We start from the raw sequence: 4,221 nt of genomic DNA on the forward strand, positions 1-4,221 counted from the left end.
GCGCCCGCTGTCGGGGCCACCTGCACCAATTATTTACTATCCGGAGCCTAACGGGCCTTCTGGTCATTGGGCGTGAATGAGTCAGTGAGACTGCAGCCCCTTAACTCACAGTTTGAATTCCTTCTGGCCTGCTTCTACCAGCAATGAAGGATATTGTTTCACCTCATTTCGATAAATGGTGGCTGAATGCAGTCTGGGTAAGGCTGCATGGGCGCTTATATATAGGGTCTCGTTGGTACTGACAGATCCTACCATTTCATGGTCCGAATTGAAAAGCGCGTCCGGAGGAGCACACATCTACATTCGTGGATAGACGTTGCCTTAACTAACAACTAAACAAACTATAAAACCAGAAAGTTGGTCCAATGCCAGCACATGCACAGACTTCACACGCTGCCAAAGCTTTCAGTCACTTGCTGTTCTACCTGGTCTTTTTCTGATACGAATATATGACGATTAAGATACCCAGTTGGTAACTATATTAGTAAATTCTGCAGGCAAAATCATTCACTGAGTAGTGAAGGCAAACAAATAAATAAGGTAAGTACTTGGAGTACTAGCAACACGTAATAATGGGCGATGAGAAGTGAAAAAAAAAAAATATCCTGTCAGAATAATGGGCAAAGAAAGGGTTGTCGAAACTTTCGATACACTTAGTTTTATTGCTCTGTATACATGCAGGTAGACTCTCCTAGGAAACAACAGCTGAAGTAAGCTTGACGGGGTCCTGCAGGCGCATGCACAATTCCAGCTAGTGCATTGAAATCACGGAAGAGATAGATTAAGTGTAAAAACCAAACCAACGACCAGCCAACTTAAGTAAAGCACTTTTACGCAAGCTTTCGGACTTTAGAAATAGGCGCATTGCATCTCATGAGCATACATTCAGAAACCCCGCCAGGGTGGCGCAGTGGTTACGGAGCTCGAATACTGTTCCCAAGGACGCGGGATCGAGTCCCGTCGGCGGCGGCCGCTTTTCGATGGAGGCAAAAAGCAAGGCGCCCGTGTGCTGTACGATGTCAGTGTGCTTTAAAGAACCCGAGGTGGTCAAAAGTTCCGGAGTCCTCCACTACGGCGTCTCTCATAGCCTGAGTCGCTTAGGGACGTTAAACCTCACAAACCAAACCATAAATTCAGAATTTAATTGGGCCTCGAAAGTACCTGGTTTACTCACAGTTGGCAGCAAAGTGTACTTAAAAAAAAAAAAAAAAAAAAAAAGAAAGAAAGCTCGTGCACACTTGCACATTATAAAAGTTCTTGAAATTTATTTAAAGCAAACGTGTTGATGAGGCTTATTATACGGGAACACTTATCACGCTGCAGCTTAGACGCCTACATCTCAAGCCGCCGTGTGCCTCACTGCACGCGAATGTAAACCTCTATCACTGTTGTTTCCGCCCTTGGCAGTGCGAAGGAAAGCATTTGAGCTCCAGGTCTATCCGCTCGAGGCCAGTACTCACGTACCTCTTGGCTGCACCGTCAGCCGTATTGTGCTGAAGCGATTTATAAGGGCGTACCGACCTGCGACGCCGAGGGACGCCGAGCCCAAAGTGTTAAATTCGATATAGCCTCCTCCTGGTCTCGCGCGGGCGCACCTTACATCACGGCTGCGCGCGACGCGCTGAGGAGGCAGAGACCCGGGCCCTGCTAGGCTGTGCACTCCAGACAAGCTGACGCAGCTCCAGCTAAGTTGACAGCGCAGGCGAACGACTCCGCTGGGGCAACGAAGATTGACGGCCTAAATTTTTAAAAACCGGGCTCCAAGTTTCCTCCCGACGGTGATTCACTGTAGGAAGGATGAATCTCCCTTAACACAATAAAAAGGCACGCGGCTGGCACCTTCCTAGCGCGTGCTTTAGCCTTCGGTTGTCATTGTGCAAGTAGAGTGAAGAGCAAGCCCGAGGCACAGTCTAGGTTTGCTACTCGGCTACGTGTTATTAAAGCTTCATGCCGGCATTTCCTACTGTTACGTACCTACATACTTAAATGACGTGCTTTAAGGCTGGTACAAGAGCGAGTTCTCATGGATGCGTTCTACATGTTTTAACAGCTCTTGGCAGGTGTTTAAAATTCTAAGCACTGGTTCTGACTACAAAACAAACTCAAGTGAATAGTGCGCATGATCGAAGTAAGCGTAGTTTCGTGTGTATTCATGTGTGATCAGTGTACCGAGAACTTGACATAATGACCCTGACAATTGCAGGGACATGTAAGATAGCAGCTGCATTGGGCGCGAAGACCGGATATTCAGGAAGGCTGGTTTTAATTTGCTATGAAATCAAGAAATATTCCTAACGTAAGAGCTATTAATAGGAAGAACATAATATCCTCATGCGAGGCGCGCAGTGGACACTGTGGCAATGCTTGGAAAATGAGTCTTTCTGTACCTCCTACGCCAGTAGACGTAGGTGCAATGCTCGTACCTTAGCTGACCTGACCAGAATAAAATAAGTAGACAAGGCTGACATTACGTGTTCCGTGTATGTATGATTGCTCCATTTTAGATTTAGTTTCACGCGCTGGTATCAGAAACGCAAAACCAGCTTTTTTAATGCTCCAGCATTAGATTCCGCTGTGAGCCCTTTAGCCGGACTGCTGGTGTGTGCGGTCACCGCCAGCTGAGCCGCTAGGGGAGAGGACAGTCGGTGAGTTAGGAAAGGGCTCTGACCGTGAATAAAATAAACTAAATACGGCCACAGCTGCGACGAGACTGCGTTTCGATGTCTTGGCGGCGCGGACAGGTAAGCTTTGCTGGCACGAGAGCATAATGCTACCGTAGCAACTACTCCCTCTGGTGCTACGTCTTGCACGTCGCCGTTTTCAACTGTCATTCAGGTGCACTGGATTCAGCAAGCACTGCTATCGCACTGCCCACTTAAGATGCTTTAAGGGGTCTCAAAACATTATAGTGCGCTACCAATAAGGTCCCCGGTTACCGAGTTCGCCGGTCTTGGCCTGGGGCCTGACACTGAAACAACCTCAGCCTCGAAACGAAGCGGAATGTAACGCGCCGCGCTAGCGCGCCTACTTCGCATTCGGTCAAATTCACTAAATCGGCTACAATTTTCAGTTTTAGTACCCGGGTTCGATCCCGACCGTCGGTGGCTGCGTTTCGATGGAGGCGAAATGGAGTGGCGTCTGTTTGCTGTGCGATTTCGGTGCACGTTAAAGATCCCTAGGGGGTTGAAATTTCCGGAGTCCTCCACTACGGTGTCTCTCAATAGCCTGAGTCAATTTCGGAGGTTAAACCCTGCAAACCAAACCAATTTTAATTCTGTTTTTCATTCGCTACAGTTTAGCTCTTAAGAGGAAATGGCAAACTGCCATCTGCACTATCCCGCTATGTCGGCGTCTTTGCAGCCGGTTCTAAGCATGATCTCGCTGCCCCTGCCGCGTACAAGCAGCACCTATGCGCAGGACTTCAAACAGGATCGCTGCAACACAGTGATTCAAAATTCGAGCGCCGCGCACAAGGACTGGGTACTGTTTGCGAGATTCCCTCCTCCGTCGTCCTCGAAAAGGACTGCTTCTCATTTGGAGCCGGACGCTTCCGTTCTGGCGCGCCTTGTGCCCAACGTGCGATATGCGCGCGCGTTCCGATCACAAGGGCCGAAGGAAGCAACGCCCCAGTTCGCAATATGTGTCCATCAGCCGCTAGCGATATCGTAGCTCACTTTTCTTTCTGCGGCACGCGGCGCCGTCACCTCAGACGAGCCATTGACAAGCTCGCCGGAAGGCCCGACACGGATAGCGTGTCGCGCTTGCATATTACTGCGATAGGAAGTTGAAGCAGCGGAGAGTGTGGGAGAGAAAGGGAGAGTAACTGGAGCATCATACGCAAGTCGACACTCTTCTCATGCCTCTATCTTCATCTCCTCTGCACATGCTTGCATAAAAACCAACTGCGCCTCTTTCTCTCTCTCTCTCTCTTTATCTCTCTCTATTTTGCTTGCGTACGGCTTCCCTTACTTGAGTGGCGTGGCGTGGGCACCACACGTCACGCGAGGTGATGATCGGAGATATTAGAGCCTCGGCGACTGCACGCCGGCCTCCTCTTGCTAGCCTTAACTGTCGGGGCAGGGCACACGAACGCTTAGTGTTCGCCAGCGCCGTTCCCCCGCGTCTTTTGGTCACGCGACCCGCTCGCGCTGCGCTACGTTAAGAGAAATAAAAGTACGCTAGAAACGATGTCAGTGTAGAGATGTGTTTGCTTATATGGAG

This window comes from Amblyomma maculatum, unplaced genomic scaffold, assembly GCF_055883805.1.
Source record: "Amblyomma maculatum isolate TAMU_Amacu unplaced genomic scaffold, ASM5588380v1 scaffold_13, whole genome shotgun sequence".
NCBI lineage: Eukaryota > Metazoa > Arthropoda > Arachnida > Ixodida > Ixodidae > Amblyomma > Amblyomma maculatum.